At 45.2% G+C, this 12,361-nt stretch overlaps 1 protein-coding gene across 1 annotated transcript in view; it reads left to right on the top strand.

Annotated features, from left to right (window-relative positions):
• Positions 1-73: 73 nt before the first annotated feature.
• The window catches only part of CARS2 (cysteinyl-tRNA synthetase 2, mitochondrial), a 172,153-nt gene continuing 159,865 nt past the window's right edge, over positions 74-12,361 (top strand). Inside the window, exon 1 of the transcript XR_011026171.1 lies at positions 74-335. The gene's annotated coding sequence lies outside the window, so the exon portion shown is untranslated. The remainder of the gene's footprint in view (positions 336-12,361) is intronic.

The raw sequence follows: 12,361 nt of genomic DNA, 5'->3' as shown, positions 1-12,361 counted from the left end.
TGGCTGGCTGAGAGAGCGCGTGATGCAAAGGAAGGCTGGCCTAATTATGCATGATAGGCGGGGTTTCAATGTAAAACGCATAGATTATCAAATGATTGCTTGTTGAAATCCTCCTACCGAGACGGAGGGGAGATGTGGGATTGTGTGGCTCTGACCGTATTGTGTGATGAAGGCTGCGTGTGGTCACTGGTCAGTCATTGCGACGTGTGAAGGAGCGTTGGCACCATTCACCTGTGGGTTCACACTGTAAGCTGGGGGAAAGAACTGACTGGTGTTATAGGGATTGCTAGTTATTAACTGGCGCTGGCTGGTGCCTGCAAGTGATCTCAAGGCTGGTAAGCATTTTAGTTGTCACCTATACGACAATCACTAGTCAATATGACACTGAAGTGCCTGCAGTAACCAGATGGCTTCAAGCTTGTACTGTGTACTAGTCTCATTCATAATAACCAGATGGTTTCAAGCTTGCACTGTGTACTAGTCTCATTCATAATAAGGTTGTCCTTACACCACCACTATGCAATCTGCTAAAACACAAGAAAAGTACAAGGAAAAATCTCAGACTGTAGTAATGTGCTAACATCAGGTACTGCAAGAATTGTATTGTTTTTTAAAATCATACATCAAAATGTCTCACTTTGTCAGACTATGAGTGTGTCACTTAAAACTCGATTTACCTCAGCTCTGATCAATGCAAATTGAAAGCAATTATGCTGCCGAGGACAATATTACGGTAGTACAATTTTACTTTTGAAATGTTCTTTGTTGTAGCCATGCTATCTGAAGCTGGCTTTGCACCTATTGATACAGTGTAATACATCTAGATTCTTTTCTTTCTTGTTACAAACATTGCAAGTCTTAAAATTGGTCACACCTACTTCCTGTAGACTACAAAAGTCCTACCCCCTCAAATAGAAACATGGTTGCCACCATGATGCAGGTAAAGTTGAACTGCAGTTTCAAGCACATTTGGCAACACTATTTAGTTTCACTCATCATCCTGTTTGTTATTAGACTTTACCTTGTCCAGTTTTCAGTTCAGTTGAGCTTTACATGGAAATTCCAGATCTGTATATACATAAAAAAAATTCTTAGCTGCCCATTGGAAGAAAATGGGTTTTCTAGTATATACAAAAATAATTTCCTCTATACTCCAATATTTAAAGTGGACCTGAACTCTTCCACAGGACAGAAAGAAAACCTAGAGAAATGCACCCTGTATGTATTTAGAAAGTTTCGCTTGTCATGTCTAAATGTATTCCCCATCTTCTGTGAGTAATCCCCACCATAATTTAATCTCTCAACCATGTCAGATCAGGAATCTCCTCTACCACAGCAAATAAGCTAATTTATAAACACAGGATGTTAATAATATGTCTGCTTCCATGAATGCAGGAAGTAGAAACACTGCAGATTTATTGCAGGATTTGTATCAGCTGTAACAAAAATATTTTTCTTTAAGGTTTATTATGCTGTTGCGTATCTTTTAGAGCAAAGAGGAAGTTCTGAGTTCAGATCCGCTTTAAAATAGACAACAGGGCTTGCATTAGGAGTATGACACACACTGCCCTGATGGTGTGACCGGACAATACTTTCCTTTTGTCCGTAGTGTACTGGATATAGCTAGTGATAAGCTCGCGACTCGTAAGCTAATCGAATACGTTAAAATGAGGCTTGATTGCCTCAGGTGTGCGGCTGAGAGAGAGGGGGTTACTTACCCATAAGTCCGCGGGCCTCTATGCGTTCAAATGTCTTGCACATGTCCTATTGGACACGTTGCAAGACTCGCTATGCGCACTTCCTCCTTCAAGCCGGAAGGAGGAAGTGCGCATAGTGAGTCTTGCAACATGTCCAATAGGATGCGTGCAAGACGTTTGGAACGCATAGAAGACAGCGGTCCCCTTCTCTCCCAGCCACACACCTGAGGCAATCAAGCCTCATTTTAATCGCGGATTCGATTAGCTCACAAGTCGTGAGCTCATCACTAGATACAGCCTACTTTTCACCCACTGCAGAGAATGGCATTATCTTATAAATGCAAACAAATCTTCAGTAGACTAAAGGTGGCCACACACAATACAATAAAATGATCCGATTTTACCGCAATTAGATAAAACAGTTGGATTTACTGAAAAAGTCGAAAGCTTTTTTTTAATTCTTTTTTTCTTTGAGAAAGAAATCCAATCGGATTTCCCGTTTTTATTTGGTAAAATTCGATTGAGAGTGATAGATTTTTTTTTTTATTTTTTTTTATCAATATTTATATACTATATAAAATATATTATTTGCTGTTAGTTACAGACTGCCCAGCAAGCTCATGGTGAACCAGAACTCCTAGGAGTGTGTAAGGGGCTGCAAAGGACCAAAAAGCCCTTTTACCAAAATGTTAAAATAAACAAGTTTGCCTTCTTAACGGAAGGAATTTGCAATAATTCAGGTTGGATTGAGCATATGATGTCTCCCACGATGCTTCACTGCTGAATATGCAAATCATTCTTTGTTGTCAATGGAAGCTAACCACACCTCCAGAACCACTGGAATGCAATGATGTGTTAGCTTTTTAACCACTTGAGGACCACAGTGGAAAACTCCCCTAAAGACCAGGCTAATTTTTGTAAAAACGGCCACTGCAGCTTTAAGGCCAAGCTGCAGGGCCGCACAATACAGCATACAAGTGATTCCCCCCTCCTTTTCTCCCCACCAACAGAGCTCTCTGTTGGTGGGGTCAGATGTTTTTTTTTTTTTTAAATACATTTTGCTATTTTTTTATATGTTTATATTTCCCCCCCCCCCCACTGGCCAATCCATGTGGTCAGCTATCATAGGCTCCAGCCTATGACAGCCGATCACCGCCTATGACAGCACCTTGCGCGCAATATCCTGCAAATCCCAGCCCCAGGACTTGACGCGAATCGGCGTTAGGCGGTCCTGGGGCTGCCGCCGCGGCTACGCCCATCGGCGTTAGGTTGTCCCAGGGGGGTTAACTGTACAGAGCAACAAGCTTGCACATCATTGCATTCCGGCGGTTCTAGAGGTGTGGTTAGCTTACAGGGACAACAAAGGGTGATTTGCCTACTCAGCAGTGATGCATCGTGGGAGACAGCATATGCTTACTCCAATCTGAATTATCGCCAATACCTTCTGTTTTAAAAATGCAAACTAGATTTGCTGTTAGGAAACCGAGTTGGTAAGTCAGCAATGGGTGGTTATGCTCATTTCAAAATACTGTTTTCTAAGCTAAAACAGCGTTTTTTGTTTTAGGTCCCTTCCAGACTTTAAAGCTAATGGGAACCGATTTAGAAATAAAAAAGTAAGATACTCACCTAAGGAGAGGGAAGGCTCGGTCCTAATGAGACTTCCCTCTCCTCTCCCGGTGCCCGGTCCCGCTCAGGATCCCCCGTAGCAGTATTCGACCAGTTCGGTCAAATACTGCCACTTCCGCCGCCGAAGGGAGGTTTCGGAAGTCTTCGGGAGCACTCGGGCTCCCGAGGACGGGGCCGCTCCATAGTACGCATGCGCGAGCACCCTCTATGACCCACTCGCGTGTGTCTATGACACACTTGCGCGTGCGCAGTATGGAGCTGCCTATCTTCAGGAGGACTTGGCTCCCGAAGACTTCCGAAGTCCGCACGGTGGGGGATTTGAACGGAGGATCTTGAGGGCACCGGGAGAGGAGGGGGTAGGACTCAGAACCTTCCCTCTCCTTAGGTGAGTATCTGACTTTTTTTTCTTTAGGAGGGGTAACCTTAGCTTTAAAGGATACATCCAGGCACAATAAAAAAAACAAAATACACTTACCTGGGGCCTCCTCCAGCTCCTGGTAGCTGTCCTGTGCCCTCGCTGCAGCTCCGGTGGCTCCCAGTGTTCTGCGCTGCAGAAGCTGACCTGGATGGCTTCTAGTGCTTTCCACCGTGCGGGTCACGTGGTCTGATCGACATCATCAGGTCTTTACTGCGCAGGCGCAGTGACAGGCAGCCTATTGGGCCAATCAAAGTGTGAGTATAATGTCCTTTAAAGTGATTGGACCCGCAGGGGCTCAGGGCAGGACGAGTGGAGCTCTCTTCATTGACAATTAGCAGGCATAAGTTCGTAGCGTTCGCTATGCTACTCTAATAAGGCATGTTAACTCTGAAAAGGCACACTATTTGTTAAAGTGAATCAACCCCAGTGTGTGCAGATAGTATGCCCTCCAACACAGCATGTGCAGATAGTATGCACTCCACCCCAGCATGTGCAGATAGTATGCACTCCACCCCAGCATGTGCAGATAGTATGCACTCCACCCCAGCATGTGCAGATAGTATGCACTCCACCCCAGCATGTGCAGATAGTATGCACTCCACCCCAGCATGTGCAGATAGTATGCACTCCACCCCAGCATGTGCAGATAGTATGCACTCCACCCCAGCATGTGCAGATAGTATGCACTCCACCCCAGCATGTGCAGATAGTATGTACTCCACCCCAGCATGTGCAGATAGTATGCACTCCACCCCAGCATGTGCAGATAGTATGCACTCCACCCCAGCATGTGCAGATAGTATGCACTCCACCCCAGCATGTGCAGATAGTATGCACTCCACCCCAGCATGTGCAGATAGTATGCACTCCACCCCAGCATGTGCAGATAGTATGCACTCCACCACAGCATGTGTAGGTAGTGTGCCCTCCAACACAGCATGTGTAGCCATAATGCAACCAACACAGTGCAGATATTGTGACCCTAACATAGCAAGTCATATGTGAGCCATGATGTCACCCAATGGCCTGCCAAAGCCTACAGCACAATCTCACCCATACACACACCATCTATGTACAAACATATACAGTACAATCCTCCATTTCCCTTCACAAAGAAACCATAACATTCCTGCACAGCACTGACCAAAATATGTGATTATACTTGCTACAAGTCATCCCCTCCACCCAGTGACCCAGAAGCTAGTAAATGACTGCTTTCTGGCTTCCATGTGGAAAGGTGGTGCCAGAACTGCTATTCTATATGCTGGCCACCAATATTTAGATGCAGCAGACCGCATCTATAATTAATACATTTTTGGCTTGATTCACAAAGTGGTGCTAACCTACTTAGCACGTCTAAAGTCTTTAGACGCGCTAACCAGGGTGCTAAGTAGGTTAGCACCGGATCTCTCAATCAGATCACGCGCTAACTTTGCGCGCAAAGTTTTACGTCCCATAGGCTTTAATGGGCACTTCGCGCGGTGCGCCCTACACTCTGTGCAGTACGCGCGTAAAGTTTTACGCGCATAAAGTTTTGCGCGCGTAAAGTTTTATGCGCGAAAAGCTTGTTTAGACGTGCTAAGGGGGTTTTCACAGGCATGCTAACAGTTAGCACCGCTTTGTGAATCAAGCCCTTTGTGTGTGTGTGTGTGTGGGGGGGGGGGTCGATAAGAAAGCCTCAGGGCCACAGGCCTTAGTTTGAGGACCACTGGACTGGATAGAACAATGGACTAGATTAAACAACTGATCAAATGTCTGTATGTTTGAACATCTATTAGTTGGACAAACGACTAGAAGTCATTTGTACACACGTACGGACCTGACAGTCATTTAAACGACAGTTGGTCCAACTGATCCGCCAAGCGGATTGGGCAAACCGTCTGTTATCAGTCATTCGACTACATGTACACACGTCCAACTTGTCATTCAAACTACAAGTTGGCCGACAAGTTGGGCAGAAAATCAGGATATGTGAACGTACCTTTAGACACAAAAGGCCTTCTAACACCTCAATAAGTTTACTTTTTGTGCGTAAAATGAGACTACTGCAGCTAAAATTGAATGAAGGAAACGGTTTCAGGCTGCTGCTTGGATTGTGTCATCCCACAGTTCAAGAAAAAAGGCAGATGCTGTATCTCTCTGAGTAGATGTCAGTCTATAGCGCAAACATACCATGATGCAGAAAGTGGTCTGTTTTTGTACTCCTCAACTGATATATTTTGTGAGTGATAAGTTCAACATCAGCTAATCAAGAAGCTTATAGACAGACAGGAAAAAGCTTCGACACATTTGCTTTTACAAATCTTGGAAGCATTTTTGCATGAAGTGGGGTTAAAGGACATCTGTAACGAGAGGAATATGGAGGCTGCCATATTTAATTCTTTTGATACAATACCAGTTGTCTGTCAGTCTCGCTGGTCTGTTTGGCTGCAGTAGTGTCTGAACAATAATACCATAAACAAGCATGCAGCTAATCTTGTCAGATCTGACAATATTGTCAGAAACACTTGATCTTCTGCATGCTTGTTCAGGGTCTGTGGCTTAAAGTATTAGAGGCAGTGGATAGCAGGATAGCCAGGCAACTGGTAATGGAAGTCATTATGGCAGCCTCAATATGCCTCTCGCTTCACTTGTTCTTTAGGCTAGGAACACACATAGCAGAAACGCTAGCGATACGGAAAATTCAGCATTTTTGCCGCTAATGCAAGTCAATGGGCCGCATAAAAAAAAAAAAAAGCATATAAAAAAATGCATTCGCATTTTGTATGCGTTTTGAAACATGCGTTTTTAAAAATGCTGGTTTTGTTGCATAGTTTTCAAAAAAACATTAAAAACGCACATAGTGAAAGTCAATGGTAACGCAATAGTATGCGTTTTTATGCGTTCTCCATGTGTTTTTATATGCGTTATTTAAAAAAAATGTTTTGTGATGTCTTTTCGCTTCCTGTTGTCTTCCTAGTGATTTGCATAAAATGCAATATAAAAACGCATGGAAAAAAACATGCGTTTTGTATATGTGAACCGCAAATGCATAAAAACGCATGCAAAACGGTTGAAAAATGCATATGCGGGAAAAACCGCCAACGCAAATGTACCAAAAACGCACACAACAAAAAAACCGCACATGGCAGAAAACTCACCCTTTCACGCTCAGCCATGTGTGCACCCTGCCTCAAAGTTGCCAGATTTTTACACCAAGGTGGAATCTTACAGGGAATCCTCCTACAGTGTTCCCCCTCGAGAAAGCAAAACTTTGAAATGAGCTTAATCCCACATACTCCAACTAGGGGCAGATTGCATGTTAAAGGCAGGATATGGTGGGATTTATCAAAGTACACAGAGAAGTATTTAAAATGAAAAGGGCAATTGCCTCCTTTGACACCTCACAGTAAGGGCTCTTTTCCACTAGCAATCGCAAAAGAAAAACACAAGCAATTTGTTATGCGATTGTGATTTTACATTTAACATTAAAGCACAATCGCTACAAAAATTGCTACAAAAAGCGATTGCAATTTGCAGAAAATCAAATTGCTACAGTGCAAAATACTTTTCATGATTCCTGTTTAAAGTAGCAGCCCTAGCGATTTAAAAATCAATAGCGATTTGCAAATCACTCTCCGTGGAAAAGGACCATACGTGATGCAGAATAAACAGACAAACTCTATTCAGACCATGACACAGTTCACTTAAGCTATTTAGGGACACAACAGCTGACATTTGTAAACCTAAAAAAGCCAATTTGTCCAGTGAAACGCCTCATGTGCTGAATAAAAATGTTTATAACGCATAACTTAGTACGTTTTTCAAACTTAGCATACAATTATGTAGTAATCTAAAGGCTCATACACACATCAGACTATAGTCTTTGGAAACTGAAAGATCACAGACCAATCTTACCACCCTTCATGTAGTATGAGAGCCATCATCTACACTGTCTTTTCTATGGAGCTGAACTCCACATCAGAAAAAATCTTTGCAAGATGCTGCACACTCAGATGCTGTACAGACACAAAAGATCAGTATCTGCAAAAGATCTATTCCAGCCAAAAATCCATTCCTGCAAATTGCAATGATAGTCTATGAGATCTGCAGATCATCATACACACATGATTTAACTGACATTCATCTGCAGATCAAGCAATCATCCGCAGATCTGAAAATCCATGCTGGTGGATCTGATCTGCAGATGAATGTCAGTTAAATCATGTGTGTATGATGTTGCAAATCACCCGTCGTGCTGGACGCGAAATCCGCCGCACCGCTATCAAGGCATGCGGCGGTTCCTCCGCGTTCGACCATCTTACTGGATGTAGGCCTATGCGTGCAAACCGCCGCGTTGGACGCGGAATCAGCCGCCCCCGTTCTGAGTACACGCGGCGGCTTTTCTGCGTTTCCTCACAGTACCCCCCCCCCCCCCCCTCCGTGAGGAGTGGACTCCGGACAGCTCCTACCCGGTTTCTCAGGATGTAGGGTGTGGAATTCCTTCTTTAATTCATCCGCATGCATGCGGCAATCAGGTACCCATGTTCTTTCCTCAATACCATAACCCTTCCAGTGAACCAAATACTGTACTGAGTTCTGTACAATGCGTGAATCTAAAATCTTTTCCACTTCATACTCCGGTTGGTCATCCACCATCACAGGGGGAGGAGGAGTGGAACCTACATGCACTGCTGGCTTAAGCAGGGATACATGGAACAATCTTACACTACGCATGCTGGCAGGAAGATCAATGGCATAAGTAACATTGTTGATTTTCCTGGTTACTGGGAAAGGGCCCACAAATCTGGGTCCTAACTTGGGCGAAGGCTGTTTTAAATTCAAATGACGGGTGGACACCCAGACCAAGTCTCCTGGCCGGAACTTCCACTCAATGGAACGTTTCTTGTCCGCTTGACCTTTCTGATTCTGAAAGGCCTTCTCTAGATTCTTTGTCACGTTCCCCCAAATGTTCTTAAATGACTTTTGCCAAGCCTCCAAAGCTGGAAACGGAGTGGAAGCTACTGGCAGCGGGGAGAAGTTAGGCAACTTTCCAGTTACCACCTGGAATGGAGACAATCCAGAGGAAGAGCTCTTTAAATTATTGTGTGCAAATTCTGCAAATGGCAAGAACTTGACCCAATCATTTTGCGCATCCGCAACATAACACCTTAGAAATTGTTCCAGTGACTGATTAATTCTCTCGGTCTGACCATTTGTCTGTGGGTGGTAGCCCGATGAAAATGACAGTTCCATGCCCAATTGATGACAAACTGCCCTCCAAAATTTAGAAACAAATTGGACTCCCCGATCAGACACTATATTTTCCGGGATGCCGTGTAGTCGGAAAATGTGCATGATGAAAAGATCGGCCAACTCCTGGGCCGAAGGGGAGTCCTTTCAAGGGCACGAAATGGGCCATTTTGCTGAATCTGTCGACTACCACCCAAATGACCTACATGCCTTCAGACCTCGGGAGCTCACCCACAAAATCCATGGATAAGTGGGTCCATGGTTCACTCGGGGTGGGCAAAGGCTGCAATGTTCCCACAGGTGCCAGACGGGAGGGTTTGCTTTTCGCACACACTGCACACTCTCTCACATACTCCTGCATGCCAATTTCTCCGGCCCAGATAAATTGTAGAGGTGACCTCTAGGGGGCATACAACCAGACCGGAGATCGATGGGACAATCGAAAGGGCGATGTGGAGGAAGTTTATCGGCTGATCTAGGACAAAACACGTCTGAGAATTCTGAATACTGAACTGGTACTCCCTCCACGTGAATCTTGGTCTGGCCCAAGGTTACCTTCGCCAAACAGTGATGAAAGCAATGGGACGACCAGCTCGTTAGCTGACCCGTGGCCCAATTTATCTGAGGGGAGTGGAGTTGCAACCAAGGCATGCCCAGAATGATCGTAGAGGTTGTCATGTGTAACACAAAAAAATGCAAATCTTCTCTATGCAACACCCCGATAGTGACTTCCACTTCTGGAGTCTGTGACAGAGGACTGTTACCCTGCAGAGGAGAATCATCTACTGCAGTAACTTGAATCGGTGGTTTTACCGGGGTGACTGGAATACCCAATTTCTTTGCAAATTCGTAATCCATAAAATTAGCCGCTGAGCCCGAGTCAATAAAGGCTTCAGTGACCTCAGACCTATCTTCCCATGAAACAGTACAGGGAAGAAGCAAACGTTTATCATCTAGGGGTAAAAGTTGCACGCCTAGGGTATTACCCCCAACTACACCTATGCAAAAGCGTTTCCCGACTTCTTCGGGCAATTCTGTACTCTATGACCCCCCCTCTGTACAATAAAGACAGAGCTGCTCTGCTTTCCTGCGTTGCCGCTCCACTTGAGACAATTTTGACCGACCAATCTGCATTGGCTCAGGAGGAGGTGAAGCGGGAGGAGGTGGAGTTACTGGAGGTGCAGCGTGGGACACCATTCTCACGTGGTTTTTACCCCGGGTCTGTCTTTGATGCAATGGCAATGGCCTCATCGATGGACTTAGGTTAAGGCTGGCTTAACATAAGATCAGAGACCTCGTCTGACAACCCTGATAAAAAACAATCTAAAAGGGCAAAAGTATCCCACCTGGCCGATACCGACCATCTCCTAAATTCAGCAACATAATCTTCAACCAGACCCTTGCCTTGACACAAAAGTTTGAGCTTCCGCTCAGAAGTCGAGGTAATGTCTGGGTCGTCGTAAATTACAGCCATAGCTTGAAAAAAATTCTTCTACAGAGGCCAGGGCTGGGTGACCAATGGGGAGACTGTATGCCCAGGTCTGGGAATCGCCGGATAATAAAGTTTTGATAAATGTAACCCTTTGGGCCATAGTGCCTGAAGACTTAGGTCTTAACTCAAAGTATGATAACACTCTACTTCTAAAATTTCGGAAGTCAGATCTGTGACCAGAAAATCTTTCGGGTACAGGCATACGTATGTCTGTGCTAGGAGGACATCGCACTTCATCCACAGCCGACTGGAGGGTTTGTACAGATCCAGATAAGGCATCTATTAACGTCCGGTGGCTACCCAGCACTTGGTTGATGTTATCCACCGAGGTGGTAAGTGTGCCCAGACGGCTGGTGAGTGCGTCCATTTGTGTTTGGTCTGCCGTTCTGTAACGATCGGTGTAACACAGAGAGGATCTGATTACCGGTGATCTGCAGTATCACGAGAATACAGATATATATATACCCGATTATTGATGATCTGCAGTATCACCGATAATCAGATATATCTCTAACCTCTGGACACCTGAGTGATATGAGTGTTTGGTGCAACAGTAATACTTTGAGGAGGGCCCCGTAAGGGGATACAAGACAGTATGGGATACTGTGCAAAGGACGGGCTCCTTCCTCGGCCTGAGGCTCCCAAAGGGGGGGAGTCAGGCTGAGTGAGGGAAGGACCAGAGTGTGAGTGACACCAAGGTTGAAGTGTCACTGACAGATCTGTGAACTATCTCTAAACAGAGGAGATAGTTCTCGAGGTCGGACTAGCCAGGTCGGCAACAGACAGACAGATAAGGTACAAAGACAGAAGGCTGATTCGGTATTCAAGACAGGCAGGGTTTGGCAACGTGATATCAGATATGCGTGGTACCGAATCAGAGAGCAGAGGAATGGTCAGGAAAGCAGAAGGTCATAACAGATAATATACAATGCCTAGTCTTGGTGTGAGCTCCGTGATCATCAACACCCTGGAACTAGTCTGAAGAATAACAGAATGATAATACAAGTCCCTAATCTGTGTGTGTGGTCCTTGATCATCAACACCCTGGAACTAGTCTGAAGTATAACAGAGATAACACAAGTCCCTAATCTGGGTTTGAGGTCCTTGATCATCAACACCCTGGAACTAGTCTGAAGTATAACAGAGATATAACAGAGAATCTAACAAAGGGTCTGAGTGCTTCCACGTAGTGATCGCAATGGCAGACAACCAGAGAATGACCAGCACCCAGTATATATAGCAAAGCGCTCTCCAGCGCCTCCCCTAAGTGCTGGACCAATGGGAACTGGTTGCATCGTTAGCTGACCGGCTTGGTCAGCTGACTCCCTTCTGGCTGTCATAAAAGTTCTGCCTCTCTGCGCGCGCGCGCGTCATTCTGAACCTGTGTGGACTATTAGTCCCAGCCACACATGACGTGTTGCAAATCACCCGTCGTGCTGGACGCGAAATCCGCTGCACCGCTATCAAGGCATGCGGCGGTTCCTCCGCGTTCGGCCATCTTACTGGATGTAGGCCTATGCGTGCAAACCGCCGCGTTGGACGCAGAATCAGCCGCCCCCGTTCTGAGTACACGCGGCGGCTTTTCCGCGTTTCCTCACAGTGCCCAGAACTGAATTCCATATTCCAGATGTGGCCTTACTAGAGAGTTAAACAGGGGCAATATTATGCTAGCATCTCGAGTTTTTATTTCCCTTTTAATGCATCCCAAAATTTTGTTAGCTTTAGCAGCTGCGGCTTGTCATTGAGTACGATTATTGTTGTCGATGAGTACTCCTAAGTTCTCCTCCAAGTTTGATGTCCCCAACTGTATCCCATTTATTTTGTATGGTGCTAGACCATTGGTACGACCAAAATGCATGACTTTACATTTTTCAACATTGAATTTCATCTGCCATT

This window comes from Hyperolius riggenbachi, chromosome 2 (assembly GCF_040937935.1).
Source record: "Hyperolius riggenbachi isolate aHypRig1 chromosome 2, aHypRig1.pri, whole genome shotgun sequence".
Taxonomy (NCBI): Eukaryota; Metazoa; Chordata; class Amphibia; order Anura; family Hyperoliidae; genus Hyperolius; species Hyperolius riggenbachi.
The sequence above is the reverse complement of the archived record's forward strand: the minus strand, read 5'-3'. Positions and strand labels throughout refer to the sequence as shown.